Source organism: Petaurus breviceps, unplaced genomic scaffold, assembly GCF_028583685.1.
Source record: "Petaurus breviceps papuanus isolate PSGF00001 unplaced genomic scaffold, PetGlider_PUasm1.0 551, whole genome shotgun sequence".
NCBI lineage: Eukaryota > Metazoa > Chordata > Mammalia > Diprotodontia > Petauridae > Petaurus > Petaurus breviceps.
In genome coordinates, this window is record NW_027186372.1 from 32,855,736 (window position 1) to 32,872,014 (window position 16,279).

Sequence of the window (16,279 nt, forward strand, 5' to 3'; positions counted from 1 at the left end):
GCCTATTCCTTTATATGCACAGGTTGCCTTCCCTGACCATACTGTACAGCTCTGTGTCCCCAGTGCCTACAGCAGTGCTTGGCACAGCAAGGGCTTAATAAACATTTGCAGACTGACTCATTTCCTAATGAGAAAGGAAAAATGTATAAGAATAAAATGCATCATTTGTGGTTTATAAAAAGTTTTTTCATATATTACTTCAAATCAGCCCTGAGAAGGGGGAAGGGGGTTGACTCCAACTCATAGAAGGAGCCAAGGTTTAGGGCTTTGGGTTCAGAGCAGAAGGGCCCTCAATCTCCTAAAATAAGCCGAAGGCTTCTTTCAAATTCATCACTCTGGATGGCAGTCTTGTTTCTCACAGACTCCCTTCTCTGCTTCTATTACAGCATACAGTAAGCACTCTGGGATACAGGAAGCACTTAAGAGGTATATTTCCCACTCATTCAGTGTGGTACAGTGAAAAGAATGCTGGAGTCCCGAGGACTGAGCTTTAGTCCCATTAGTTCATTCTGTGACCTTATGCAAGTAAACCTTGCTGAATCTTATTTTCACTTCAATAACATGGTGGGCACACTAGATCTCTAGGGTCTTCTAGCTCTAATACACTGTATTCAATTAAATTCAACAAACATTTACTAAACACTATGTTCCTGGGGCAGCTAAGTAGAACAACGGATAGAGAGCTAGGCCTGGAGTCAAGAAGATTCATCCTTCGAAGTTCAAATCTGGCCTCAGACACTTGCTAGCTGTGTGATCCTGGGCAAGTCATTTAACTCTGTTGGCCTCAGTTTCCTCATTTGTAAAATGAGGTGGAGAAGGAAATGGCAAACTACTGCAATATCTTGCCAGGAAAACCCCAAGTGAGGTCACAAAGAATTGCAAACAACTGGACAACAACTATGGTCCAGGTACAGTACTAGGCACTGGAGATAATGCAAAAATGAAGCAGTCTTTACCTTCAAGGAATTTACACTCTACTGGAGGGAAGTAACACGTGTACAGATAAATGAATACAAAATATATACAAAGTTAATTTGGGACTGACGGCATTAACCACCGGGAAGACCAGGAGAGGCTTCAAATAGAAGGTGGAACTAGAGCTGAGCTTAGGAAAGAAATCATGCATTCCCAGAGCTGGAGCTGGGCAGGGAGTCGTCCTAAGGCCCTTCCCAGCTCTGGAATTCTCTGATCCCAAGAAAACTATAAAGAGGGAGGAGGAAAAAAGTAATCTGATGATCTCTCTCCTAATTTTTCATTTTCTTGCCACTAGAAGTATCTTCCACAGCATTACTGCTTGCCCTAACAAAGAAAGGGAAAATACAACCTCCTTCCAGGGAGGAAAGGCTACATGCCTCATTTCACAAAAAGTTTCCATGCACCCTGATGGGGATATAATCCGCAGGGAAAGAAGGTGCCTCTAATGGAAGATCAGAGATAACTGCACTCCCAGACCACAATAACCTCACTGTTTACTGCATAATTGCATTTGAGACTAAGCTGAGTTCATCTGAGGGAGGTACAATTGATTTCTCCTTGAGTCATCTTGAATTTATTTAAGATTCTCTACCAACCCTTTTATGTTTCCATATCAAGCCTGACACTGCACAAATTATTAAGGAAAGTGCTATTAATGGTAAAAGGGAATAGTGACAATGTTTGTATTGTGGACATATAAGGAAGGTCTCCTATCTCTGATTACGCTCAGGCCCTTGTAGATTCTTTTTAGAAAAAAATTAAATTTTCTTTTCTTTTCATGAAGATCTGCCTTCTTTACCTTCCCTTTCCCCTACCCCACCATCCCTTCTGTCCCCGCCACTAAGAAAGCAAGAAAAACAAAACTTCAGTTACAAATATATGCAGCCAAACAAAACTTGGTGGCAGCTAGATGGTGCAGTGCTGGTCCTAGAGTCAGGAACACCTGAGTTCAAATCCAACCTCAGACACTCAGTAACTGTGAGACTTTGGGCAAGTCACTTCACTTTGATCTACCTCAGTTTCCTGAACTTCAAAATAGGAATAATTTACCTGTCGGGGTGGTTGTAAAGATTAAACGAGGCATCTATACAGTGCTTTGTGCCTGGCACACAGTAGGTGCTACATAAATGCTAACTATTATTATTATTAAAGCAAATTCATGCACTGGCCATATCCAAAAATATATGTCCAATATGTATCTGGAGTTGGGTAGCATGTTTCATCATGAGTCCTCTGAAATTGTGCATGGTCACTGTTATTGATCAGAGTTCCTAAGTCTTTCAAAGTTGTCTTTTCCAAGAGTCCTGTCATTGTATAATTTTTTTGTATATTTTGTATAAATTTTTTTCCTCCACATTCTGCTCGGTTCACTCCACATCAATTTATATGTCTTCTCAGGTTTCTCTGAAACCCCACCCCAGATCATTTCTGACAGCACAATCGTATTCCATCACATTAACATACCATAAATTGTTCAACCATTGAACAATGGATGAGCACCCCTCAGTTTTAAATCTTTTGCCACCACAAAAAGAACTATCCTAAGTATTTTTGGTACAAACAGGCCATATTTCTCTTTCTTTTATCTCTTTAAGGATATAGCCCTATCCATTTTCTCCAGCCCTATCTTCCTGAGTTCAACTTCAAGCTTACATGCTGGATAAATGCTAACTCCTCCCAAGGACTTCTAACTGGTACGTACCATGTTCTCTAGGGAAAAGGAATAGTTTCTTCGTATGGCAGCTCAATAGAGAAGGAGGAGCACTAGACAATGTCAGAAGACCTGAGTTTGAGTCCTAGCTCCAAAGGTATTAGTTGTGTGACACTGGGGAAGTCACTTTCTCTCTTAGGTTCCTGTTTTGTAAAATGTGGATAACAGTACTTGCATTTCCAATGTCACAGGGCTGTTGTGAGAATCAAATGTGATGACATTTGTAAAATGTTTGTAACATGGGGTATAAATATAATGGATTATTACAATAACTGATATGCACTGGTTTGGGTTGCCTTTTCACCTCCTTCACCATCCTCAGGGGGAAAGCTTAGAATACAGAACGTCAGAGCCAGAAGGAACTTTAGAACTTAGAATAGGTGGGAAGGACTTTTAGCTCAACATTTAGAGTGGAGGAAACAGGCCCAGGAAGGGAGGTGACTTGCTTAGGGTCATACTGCTAGTAAGTTAAAGAGATGAGACTAAGGCAGATTCTATTACTGAGTTTAAGATTCCTTCCTACTCCAGAACATGATACTATTCCTTTTTCTGTTCCAGGTGGGATAGAAGGAAGGTCTCTAAATACTATTCCTAGTAGTTTATCCCTAGGTCCTCTGACTCCTCTTCCCTACTCAGAAAATGGAAAATGCAGATGGTGGAGCAAAGAAAATAAGTTTCTACAGAGCCAAGAAGTTGGCCAAAAGGCCTTTTTACCACAGATGCTCTCATTTAGCAGAAAGTTCCCTAAATTAATGCTCCTACCTATTCTGGTAAAGGATTCACAGCCAACTTCAAGGTAGTGAATTAAAGAATTTAAATTAAATTAAATTAAAGAATTAAAAGGGAGTGAAGAAACTTCTATGAAGCCTCACTTATGCTATGGGCACATTTATACCCTTGGGCAAATTCCTTCATATTTTCTTAGTCTATTAAGCAGACAGGTAACAGTCCCTTTCGGTGGAGCTGAAATGGGAACGCATTAATACCTTTAAAAGGTTCTGAGACTCCTGGGAAAAGCTATTTAGAAAGAACAAGGTGTACCTTAGTCTGTAAACAGTTTCAGCCTTTCAGTGTTTTTAAAATCTGAGCACCAGAATCACAGAATATTAGCTTTCTTACAGATAAGTCAGTTCAAGCCCCTCATTTTATGAAAGAGGAAAATGAAGTTCATAAAGAGGAATTATCTTGCCCTTAGTCACACAGCACGTCAGTGGCAGAGCTGAGACTAGATTCCCATGTTTCTAATGCACTTTCCATCTTATTATTTAACAACCAATCTCCAAGTTTGGATCCAGAGAAGAGAGAATGAAATAACTCAAGATCCACTAAACCAGTTTTATTAGCTGATAGCATAATGGCATTCTCTCTCAAAAGGCTGCTGGCCAGGGAATCAGACTTTAGTCCCAAGCCTAATTACTCATTCTGGTCTTGGGAGAGTCCTTTGCTCAATTCTGGTGCCTCGGTTTTCCTGGCTGTCCAATTCCTACATAACAGTGAGACTGTGAGACAACTACTTCTTTCTGTAGTGGGAGATGCAGAATGATATATAAGAAAAAGCATTACATTTGGAGGCAGAGGACCTCATTCTGCTAGTGCAAGCCGTTGGGCAGGCAGTTCAGTCAGGTTCTTTGCACCTCAATCTCTATGCTGTAAAATGAAGACGTCAGAATTATGTCTGGGTCTAAATCTTAGGTTTCCAAGAGAAGACATATTTATCTGTCAAGGACAATTCCAGATACAAACAAGTAGGGGCCACATTCTGGTGAAAGTTTCTCAACTCATTTCCAAAATGGCCGGCTCTCTGAAATTACCTAGATTAGTTAAATGGTTAATGTTTCAGTTATGGAGGGCACCTAGAGATAACCTGAGAAGGGCACACTCTACTCTATTTGGTTTTATAAGATTAAAGGAATCCCAGGTAAAACATCTTTGTACCCTTTTTTCAACTGAAGTTAACTATGGAGAAGGTAAAAATACAGTGGAAAGACTTCTCATTTTCTCTCCATTCTCACTTCCTCTTCTATTAGCTGAATGGATGGTCCCTTCGTGAGCATTATTTTAAAGCTCAGAGTTCCAAGGAAGCTTAGATGTCATCTAGTACAAGCCCCTTATTTTACAACAGAAGAAACAACCCAAAAAATCAGTGCCCCACGTCACAAGGTTACTAAAAGGTAGAGCTAGAATTTAAACCCAGGCCTTGTGATTCCAATTTAAAGCCCTCTCTACTGCATAGTGGTAAACCATTCTTGTGCTCCCTAACAGAAATGGACTTGCAGTATTGTGGGAAAAAAAAGCCCTAGAAATTGGGTGTACTGTTCATTTAATTTCCACAAACACTTATTAATGCAAGATATGACTTAGCAAGACTCACTGAGGATATAAAGACCTAAGTAACAAAGGCTCCACCTTCATAAAGCTTATGTGGAGTTACATGGCACTTAGGAACCACAGTGGATAGAGCACTGGACTGGGAGGCAAGAAGATCTGAGTTCAAATCCAACCTCAGATACGTACTAGCTGTGTGACCCTGGGAAAGTCACTTAACCTGTTTGACTCAGTTTCCCCATATGTAAAATGGGGATAATAATAGCAGCTCCTCCTAGAATTGCTGTAAGGATCAAATGAAATAATAATTATGAAGCACTTAACAGAGCACACAGAGTAAACATAAATTTTAGCTATTATTATTGTTATTAATTTTAGGTCTGTCACAATCCTCCATATGATCTTGGGTATGACACTTTAACTAGGCACATAACATGAAAAGATTGGGCTAGATAAGGTCCTGTTCCAGTTTAACATTTTATATGCAAAGGTCCCTTACAACTCTGACATTCTATGACTCTGTGATAGAGTCTAGAACACTTAACAGAAAACTTTCTCAGAGACCCACACTCTAAAAGGAGATTAAGAGGCATGCTTTCTCTTCTAAACTCTGGTTAATCCAAGAAAGTTTTTGTCATCCCAAATTTAAACAGTTCACAAACTGATTCAAAAGGTAAAGAAAGCACATTCAGAAATCTAAATGTTGCTGAGCTTATAATCTTTTTTCCTCTTTCTACTTTTATAAGAAATGGGTAACACTACAAATCTTGCATGACGTGGCTCTTGTCAAAGATGAAAGACAAAAATGGAAAGGATGACTCAAGGAACCAGTTAATTGGGAAAATTCAGAACACTAGGAAGGAGAGGAAGGCAGCAATTTCCTACTTTATTTTAACCACGAAATTTTGCAGCAGTTAGTTTTGTAACTAAATGCAGAGCCTTTAACAACATTGAATAGCCCAAAGCATTAAGCCAAGGGACTTCACAATACTACAAAATGCTTCTCCCTTGGGTTAATAGTCACTAAGAATTTGACCTTTTTAATTTCTGAATCAAAACAGGGTAAACTGTAACTCTTCCAAAGGGGAACTAATTAGGAATAGGCAATACCTGAGTTACTACTCTAGAAGAGAAAGATATACATAAGAACAGACAATTATCAACTCAGGGAAGAACACCAGACACTTAGGGAACTTAATCTTCCTAATGTATACTGGCATTTCAGGTCTTTGGGGGCGGAATGATCTTTTCTGTTTGTTGTTCAGTCGTGCCTGACTCCTCGTGGTCCATCTGGGGTTTTCTTGGCAAAGACACTGGAGTGGTTTGCCATTTCCTTCTCCAGCTCATTTTACAGATGAGGAACTAAGGTTACAGATGAGGAACAGGGTTACATGACTTGCTCAGGGTCACAGTAAGTGTCAGAAGTATAAAGAGGAGTCTTCCTGACTCCAGGCCTGGTGTTCTATCTATGGCACTACCCAGCTGCCCCCCCCCTTTTAAATTATGTCTAAAACTAGAAAAATTTATGCTTTATCACTCATGTTATTCTGTTTCTTAACAGAGTGGCAAGGGAATTGACAGACTTATAGATAAGGTACCAAGGAGGAAAATAGAGAGGAAAAGACAAAAGCCTGGGAAAAAATTTGGACCTTATTAATACTGAAAAAAGTAATTCAGAGAACATCAATAACTATCAACCTATACACCTACTCTAATTTATACAAAATCTTTATGAGTAATGCATACATGAGGATGGTCTCACTAAGATTATTAATATAGAACAGGCAGATTTTTACAAGTGATATTCAGCAATGGGCCACATATTTATTTCACAATTATAAGAAAAAGATGTTTCAAGCCTAAAACCACACCTCTAGGTAGGCCCCCCCGCCATGGGCTTTTTCCCAGTGAATCATGGGTATGACTGCGCAGTTACATCAAGCCTGTATGCCCCTTTAAATACCGACCCTACCTTAGCCCCACCTTAACTCCTCCCTAATCCCACCTTCTTCTCACCTGTTCAGCCTAACTGACATCTAATGAATAGGTTTGACTCTTTAACCGCCTATGTCTTCTTTAAGCTTGCAGGTCCCCTAAGGATCCTTGCCTGCTGTAAGGCGTATAGTGAACTTTTTCAACTCTGACTCCAAGTAAGCCCGAGCTGAATTCTTTCCAGACTGAATCGCAGGTTCTGGTCTTAAGATAAGATCAGAGTCCCTGCTGAACCTAATAGCCATCCCTCATCAGGTCCTGTGTGATGAACTTCGGGGAGGTTATGGACAAGAGATGCACAGGGTGGGCAGGAATGGATGGGTTTTGATTTGTACTGTTGAAAGGACTCCTGAATCAAGGAGATCACAAATCCATTTGAGTATGAGCACTGAATTATTCTGTCTTCTGGGCTACAATACTCTTCAGATGGTGGTGTGGAGGTGCCTCTGGATCTTAAGAAAGTGACGAAAATGGACTGCAAACTCTGGTAAGTCCTTCCAAAGCTGGGAAGCCTGGAATATGGTACAGAGACCAACAGACCTAAGTCTAGAAATGCTAATAATGGTAGCATTCTAGAAGGAGAGGAATTTTTTTCAGCCAGAGTAGCTTAAAAGCAAAAGCCAATTAATATAAGGTGTAGAAGGGTTGCAATTTTTGACAATGAAGGGAAAACTCACATTGATAAATGTACAGATCCCCTAGAGCAGGGGTTGTTAATCTGGGGTCTTTGAAATATGTATATATTCATATATGTATGCATATGTATGTGTTTTTAATAATCATATTTCAATATAATTGGTTTGCTTTGTAATCTTATGTAATTTTATGTATTTAAGATCTGAGAAGAAGTTCACAGGCTTCAATAGACTGCCAATGTGACCCACAAAAAAAGTTAAGAAGCCCTACCCTAGAATATTGACATTTTAATTTCTGTTTACCAAATTAAAAAAAAATGACCATTCTGCAAAAGCCATTCATGACTATGGGGATTTCTTTTTCAAAGTAAAATATAAGGTCACAAGGAGATTATATTTTAAAGACAGCAAAGACAGACAAAACTCTTAGGCAATATTAGCATCAAAACAGCTACCTTAAAGATGACTAACTTAAAAGAAAAACAGTTGGAGAGTCAATAAATATTGATTAATAGGCCTGCTATGGGCTAGGCACCATGCTAAGCATGGAAGATGAAAAGAAAAGTCAAAAGACAGGTCCTGTTTTCAAGGAGCTTAGTCTAATGAGGAAACAACATGCAAACAACTGTACAAACAAGTTACATACAGGTATACATTAGAGATAAGCAACTGAGCATTAAAGGAGATTAGGAAAGGCTTCCTGTGGAACATAGGATTTGAAGGAGGTCAGGAAGCAGAGATGAGGAGTGAGAGAATTCTAGGCATGGGGGACAACCAATGAAAATACCCAGAGCCAAGAGATGATAGTGTCCTGTTCAAGGAACAGAAAAGAGGCCAGTGTCACTGGGAGAATGTAAAGTGTAAGGAACCTGGAAAGGTGAAGGGAGGGGAGGAGAGTAAGGTTATGGAAGACCTTTAACCCCACAGGATTTTGTTTGATCTTGGAGGTGGCAAGGAGCCACTGTAGTTTACTAAGTAGGGAGTGACAAGGTCAGAACCATGCTTTAAAAAGCTGAGTGGAGGATGGACTGGAGTGGGGGGAAACTTGTGGCAGGGAGACCAACTAGCATTTTAATGCAACAGTCTAGGTATAAGGTGATAAGGGCCTGCACCAGGCCTGCACCACCTGTGGCAGTGGCAGGGGAAAGAAGAAGACATATAAGAGAGATGTTAAAAAGAAGGAATCAACAGGCCTTGGCAACAGATTAGATGGGGCAGGGGAGTGAGGGATTAAGGATGACAGGTTCTGAGCCTGGGTGACTGGGAGGCTGGGGGTACTCTCAAAAGGAATAGGGAAGTTAGGAAGAAGGGAGAGTTGAAGGGGAAAGATGAGTTCAGTTTTATACATATTGAATTTAAGATGTTTATAGGACATTCAGTTCAAGATGCCCAACAAGCAACTGGAGATGAGTCTGGAGATCAGGAAAGAGGTGCGAGCTGGATAAGTAGATTTGAGAACCAGAGGCACAGAGATGATGACTGAATTGGTGAGAGTTGATGAGATTACCAAGTGAAATAGTATAGAGGGAGAAGAGAAGAAGGCCCAAGACAAAGACAGATGGATACCCATGGTTATCGGGTATTACCTGAATGAAGATCTAGCAAAGAAGACAGAAAAGGAATGGTCAGATGGGTAGGAAAAAACCAGGCATGGTTTTAGAAGAAGAAAATATCAAGAAGAGGGTGACCCTCAGTGTCAAAGGGTGCAGAGAGGTTAAGAAGCATGATGATTGAGTAAAGGCAATTAGTTTAGGCAAATAAAGAGATTGTAACTAACTTTGGATAGAGCAGTTTCAGCTGAATGATGAGGTCAGAAACCAGAGTGCAGAGAGAGAGGTAAAAGGAAGTGGAGGCACCTGTGGTTTCTATTGTACTATACAATATCTGCATTGTGCAGATATTTTCCATGGCACAAAGGACAGAACATAGCTTATGAAGTCAAGACTCTATATCTCCTAAATACTTTCATATGAGATCAGCCCTTTCCAAGTCCTGGCATGAGGTCAGGACAGAAGGTAATTTATTATACCTAGATTTCAGAAGTAATAGACCAAAAGTCAGCTTAATTCCCCTAGAAGTAAATACAGGAAATAGAGAAACTTCCTAAAAGTTTACTTTATCATACCTCAAACTGGTTTAAGCCAAATCTAGCCCTGGCCCTCATTCACAGCAGTGCTTAAAGATGAGAAAACTGAATCCAAAATGAAACAATCAGTTGGAATCATGTTAACTTTTGGTTAGGGTGGCAAACTCTCGTGACAAGAAACAATTTTTATTGAAAATGCTAGTCTCAGGGTGGCCAGGTGGCTCAGCAAGTAAAAGCACCGGCCCCAGTGTCAGGATGACCTGGGGATCGAATCCCAGGCTCAGATCCTTAGCACCACACCCAGAAATAACTGGCCGTGTAACCTTGAGCAAGTTACTTAACCCCAATTGCTTTAAAAAAAAAAAAAAAGAAAATGCTAGTCTTTAAAATGTCAATATAAAACTTAAGTACATTTTGTTCTCTTAAATATATATGCAGATTGTTCTTGGGTTCATAAACTATTCAAAGTAGATATATGGCTGAGGTAGAAAAGGTCATATCATAGACAAATCAGAGAAACAAGGAAGAAATTACCTTTTAGATCTATGGATAGGAGAAGAGTTCATGACCAAACAAGAAATAGAGAGGATCACCAAGGATAAAATGGACAATTAAAAAGTTATTTCACAAACAAACCCAATACAGCTAAAATTGAAAAAGAAGTTTTAGAAGTTAACTGGGAAAAAAATCATTGCAAGAATTTTCTAATAAAGATCTTATTTTTAAAATATGTAAGGAATTGATTTAAATTTACAAGAGCAAGAGTCATTCACCAGGTGATAAATAGTCTAAGAATGTGAAGAGGCAGCTCTCAAGGGAAGAAACCCAAGCTATTTATAAGCACTATGGAAAAATGTACCAAATCACTAATAATTAAGAGATATGCAAATCATAGTAACTATGAGGTTCCTCCTCAGATCTATCAGTTTGACAAAAGTTGAACAAAAAAAAAGAAAATGGCAAATGTTGAAGAGGCTTCTGGAAAAAAGGACCACTGATGCATTGTTGCTGGATCTATGAAACTGGTCCAACCACCCTGGCAAATAATTTGGAATGATGCCCCAAAAGTTACTGACACAGTGCATGTCTCTGACCAGCTATGCCACTGCTAGGCCTATACCTCAAAGAAAGAGGAAAAGAATCCATATATACAAAAACATTTATGGCAGCTCTCTCTCTAGTGGCAAAGAAGTGAAAACTAAGGGGAATACCCATAAATTGGGGAGTGACTGAATAATTTATGGTATAAGAATACAATGGAAGACTATTATGTAAGAAATGATAAAATGAGGGCAGCTAGGTGGTGCAGTGAATAGAGCACTGGCCTTGGAGTCAAGATGACCTGAGTTCAAATCCGGACTCAAACAATATTTACTAGCTGTGTGACCTTGGGCAAGTCACTTAACCCTGATTGCCTTGCCTTTCCCCTCTCCAAAAACAAGAAGAAATGATAAAATGACTGTTTTCAGAGAAACCTGGGAAGACTTTTATGAACTGACGTGGAGTGAAGTAAGCAGAACAAGAACAATTTATAGCATCAATGTTGTAGAAATGAACAATTATAAAGACTGAAGAACTCTGATCAACTAAATAATCAACCATGATTCCAGAGAACTGACAATAATAATAAACTTTTATATAGTACCTACTATGTGCCAGACACTGTGCTAAATGTTTTCCAATTATTAATTCATTTGATCCTTACAACAACCCTGGGAAGTAGGTGTTATTATCATTCCCATTTTATTGCTTAGAGAAACAGAGGCTAAGTCACTTGCCCAGGGTCACACAGAATATAAAAAATCTAGTTTTGGATGTGGCCAATGTAGGAATTTATTTTGCTTAACTATGACTACACTATACAAGGATTCTTTATTTCTTTTTTTTTCTTTTTCCTTTCTTTCTTCTAGTAGGTGGGGGAGGTAGAAGGGAGAAGATGAATATCTAAAAATTGATTTTTTTTTAAAAAAAGAAATAAAAAGATCTACTACACAGCAGTGCAAAAATTAACCAGGCATGGGAAGAGGAATCAGGAGAACTGGGTTCTAATCTGGGGCTCTGGCACCAGCTGTGTGACTCCCTCAGTTCCTCATCTATTGGGCTAGATTACTGGTGTCCAACTCAAACAGAAACATGATACAGAAGGATGCCTGCAGGGGCACACGGCTTGGAAAGCCACATTTTATTTATTGATCTTGTTAAATCTTTCCCAATCACTCTTCCATCTGGCTCAGGCCGCACTTGGGGGTGCTGTGGATGCACTTAACTTCTCGGGACAAGATGGCTCACTCCGAAGTCCCTTCCAGCTCTGACGTCCCACGCTCCATTACAGACATTCTATGCTTTAGGTTCCAAGGTTACCTCTCACTCTGACTTTTGTTCCAATGGCCCTTCCTTCTCTGATGTTCTGTATTGTATGGACTCTTCTACTTTTAATATTCTGTGAACTATTAGAACCTGCTGTATGCAAAGTGCCATGTTCTGTACTGGTGTGGAAAACACCCTTGAGACAAGACAAACACACCTGCTCTAGCTTCGTCTCACAGCAAGCACTGACTACATCCTTTCAAGTCCCTGATAAAAGACCCCAAATAAAAGGCAGAACACTTAAAAGAGAAGCATACAGACATTTTATAGAGTGAAAAAATAAGTTTTCTTTGTTGTTCTCTGTAGAAAACAGGGTTTTGTGAAGCAACAAAGATCACAGGAGAAGAACGTAGTGGATTTGATGATCAAAGGCACCCAATAGTTCTGAACATCATGCAATGGAAAGGAATATGAAAGAGCTGATAAAGATGAGGAAACAAAAACTGAAATAAAAAAATTTTAGGCAATGTACAGTGTTCACAAATGTAGGCTATAGGTTTGGGGGACTGGGGGGTGGGGGTCAAAGAGCAAAGAAATCTAGGAGGAATCAGGATACATGTCAGCCTGGAGAACTGATGAAGCCTAGAGCATACAGGGACAAATCTAGTTCTATAGGTACTATATCAAGGTTGTTGGGGACTGGGGGTGGGGAGAAGGAGGAGGGAGGCTGAACTTCTTTTATTCAAAGTCTTCCAGTCAGCCAGCCTTTTTTCATCAAGTAGAAGAATCCCTAGAAAAACCCAAATTTTCTAAGAATACTCATTTTTTTCTCAATTGTCTTTGAGGCTCTCGGGTATAAGGATGGATAATTCCAAATCAACATTCATTCATTTAAATACTTGAATTTGGTATACATAAAATGCCACTATGAGGCGATCTGCACACTTAAACATACACATCCATATTGCAAGTAAGACACATAACAGTTTCTGTGCTATACCACTTAGCATTCAAAGCCACCCACAATCTAATTCTACCCTATCCTTCTGGGCTGATTTCACATTATTCCCTCTCACTCTACCTTCTAGCCAAACCGGTCCACTTGCTGCTACCCACACAAGGCAGGCTCCCGCTGGCCCTTGTCTCTGCAGATCCACCTCTTATGATCTTTAGCCTCTCTGAAGCTCAGCTCAGGGGCCAGCTCCTAACAAACAACTTTCTGATCCTTCACCCCAACTGCTGGTGTCTTCCCCCTGGAAATTACTTTGTATATCTATTTATATTGACATTATTTGTATCCTCATGTTTCTCTCAGTAGATCAAAAGTTCCTTGAGGTCAGGGACTATTTCATGTTTATCTTTGTATACCAAGCACAAGGCCTTGCACAGGTAAGACCCTTAATAAATGCTTGCTGAATGGACAGCTAGTTTCCTGGGTTGTCATGGTCAAAGAATTCATTGCCTAGTAGCCAATCTCCTGGGAAGGTCAAGAGATATAGAGGAATCCCTGCCCCTTCTGTAACACACAGGGAGGACCAATGGAGGATTTACTAGAGGTCCTGCATAAGAGACAACTCTTATTACTTGAAGATATAGTGGATTACGATCTTCATTACTGGATGGAATACCTGCAGGAACGAGATCCTAGATCCACAGCCTTATCCAAAGAATCAAAGAAGGTATGGCAGGTCAACGGTTTATGTGAAACAAAAAATAGTGGAGGTTTCAGGAGGAATAAAAGATCCATTTGAGTCAACAACGTGACATGGCAGCCAAAAAGGTTAATGAGGTCTCAGGCTATGGTAACAGAATCAATGGCCATAAGAAGGCCCACTGCCCCATGCCCTGACCATACCGTTTGGGAAGTTGTACCACATTTTACGAGAGCACTGACAACTTGGACCGTGTCTAGAAGATGGTGAGCATGTTGTGAAGGGGCTACAAAAAAATGCCATAGGGGGCTCAATTCGAAGGAAATGGAGATTATTAGCCTGAGAAGAAATTACTTGGAGGAAAGACTTATCTCTCTTAGAATATCTGAAGGAAGAACTGCCCTGTGAAAGCGCGCTTAGCTTTGTTTTGCCTGGCCTTAGAGGTCTCGAGGGGTGCAATCTATAGAAAGGGAGATTTCAGCTTGATAAAAGTAAAGGTTATCTTCTATTTAGAACATCCCAAATGAAACAGGCTACCTTCAGTGGTGCTGAGCTTCCTCCAATCAACAGAGGTCTATAAGCAGAGGCCACATGTGGGAAAACGAGAGAGGGATTCTTGTTCAGGTGCTAATTCTGATTCTGAGAGTCTGTGATCCACGGAAGCTTATGCATAGTGCAGGAGCATAATTTGGAGAAGAGTTTTACCTATTTTCCTCTATCCTGCTACATCAGAAACAGTCACTATCTTTCTTTCCTTTTTTTGGCTAGGTAATTGGGGTTGACTTGCCCAGGGTCACACATCTAGTGAGCATCAAGTGTCTGTGGTCAGATTTAAACTCGGGTCCTCCTGACTCCAGGGCTAGTGCTCTATCCACTATGCCACCTAGCTGCCCTACTATCTTTCAATAACTCCAGAAGAATGGGGGCAGTGGTCTGTCTCAATGAGGATATGTTCTCTAGGACAACTCCAGGGCCAGACCCCATAGCCTAAGCTTGGAAGAAGGAATAGATAACAAGGTGTATGTAGGAATTATGGTTACAAACAGCTTTCTAGAGATGTCTAGGTAGCAATCTTCCCTAATGAAAGCATTAGAACTTCCCCTAGGGAATAGATTTACCTTAATGGCATAACTATCTGTGATTTTATCCCTGGGGTACTCCTTCTACCAATGTAGACCTTAATGTTACATTTCCAGTTCTTTCACTTTGTCCTCATATGACATGATATTGAGTCTTCACACCATTTTGGTCCCCTTCTAATGAATGTCTTTCCTCTAATGTACTGCCCAGATATAACCCAAGGAGGTCCAAGACCCAAACACTCATAGCAACACTTTTATTGTAGCAAAACACTGGAACCAAAGTGAACCATTGATTGGGAAATGGCTGAACTAATTATGGTGACTGATTGCAATGGGACACTATTGCACCACAAGACTTGATAAATATAAAGACTACACAGAAACCTGGAAAACTTGCTTCAAATGTTGTAGAGTGAAATCAGCAGAATCAGGTGGCCGTACAAAATGACCACAACCATTTGAAAGAAAACAATGCTACAAGACACCCAAACTTAATTTAATGGTCACTAACTGATCTTGGTTCAGAGGAACAGATGGTGAAACCCATTTCCCTCCTCTTGGGAAAGGCCAGAGACAACAGGAACTGGATGTTGCAGGTGCTGTCAGATGGCTCTTTTACAAAACTGCTTTTCTTTGTTACAGCAAAAGGTTTAAGAGTAAGGAAGGTTGCTGAACTATATGTATGTGTGTATGCATGCCACACTGCTTCTCTTGTGCTTTTAATATCAGTTATTCTCCTGTACATGTGTGTATATGTTTATAAATATATACAGGAATATATAATGCACACATACATATATGTACACATGCGTATACATACATGCACATACAGAGTGAAAAACTGGTATAAAAAAAAGAGAGAGGCAGCAAGACATAGCACTAGAGGGCCAGATTTAAGAATCGGGAAGACGTGGCTGGGAGCCCTACCTCAGAAGTTGTCATCTGTGATTACCTGGCCTAGTTACTTATGTTCTCAGTGACCCCAAGCAGCTCTCTAAGACTCTGAATTACAGAGGAGCTGCTAGTCTGAATTTAGAGTTCCCCATACCAATGAAATCATAAGTCAAGACTCCCAAAACAGAAGACATATGTATTTTTTAAATGCCCAGAACTGAACACTGTAAAAACGAGAACAGTTTGTGCTAACAACACTGTAAAAATGAAAAACTTTGAAAGCCTTCAGAAGTCTCATTGGCAAGTCAGTGGTCAGTATGACTCCGGAAGGCCAATGAGAAAACACTGTGCCCCTTCTCTTGGTGGAGAGGAAAGGACTGAGACTAAGAGTCGCAAGGAGGCACACCTTTCTGAATGTGGCCAAACAGGGAATCTGTTTTGTATGAGTAAACTTATTTGTTAAAAGGGGTTTTTTGGTTGTTGTGAGAGGAAGAGAAAATAAAGGCTTATTTAAAAAAATACTGCAGCAAGAGTTTGACTAGGAAAGAGGCCAGCAGGACTATGACCACCTTCACAGGGCACCAGACTTCTATTCATACAGCATGTGACCATATTAGCTT

At 40.1% G+C, this 16,279-nt stretch overlaps 1 protein-coding gene across 3 annotated transcripts in view; it reads right to left on the reverse strand.

Moving 5' to 3' along the window:
- The window catches only part of LOC138172753 (proton-coupled amino acid transporter 1-like), a 60,430-nt gene that overhangs the window by 5,218 nt on the left and 38,933 nt on the right, over positions 1–16,279 (reverse strand). The window lies entirely within an intron of this gene.